This window comes from Eimeria mitis, genomic scaffold (genome assembly GCF_000499745.2).
Source record: "Eimeria mitis Houghton genomic scaffold, Emh_scaff4238, whole genome shotgun sequence".
Lineage (NCBI taxonomy): Eukaryota > Apicomplexa > Conoidasida > Eucoccidiorida > Eimeriidae > Eimeria > Eimeria mitis.
The window spans coordinates 1-214 of NW_013572562.1; positions in this window are offsets into that span (position 1 = coordinate 1).

The following is a 214-nucleotide window of genomic DNA, read 5'->3' on the forward strand; positions in this document are numbered from 1 at the left end:
TTAATTTAGGATAGTCTTCCGCATATTCAAGCTAGACACCAGGGTCCGCTGCCATCCAAGCCTCCGAGATTGTGCGAGCGCGAATTTGCAAAATTTGAAAGCAAAACTACCGGAACCATTGATAAGGCGAAACGGGACAACAAGGGATAACGAGCGAGTTGTGAAAGTTGCACGACAGTCAGCACTGAAAACTACGTAGCCACCTATCCCATGA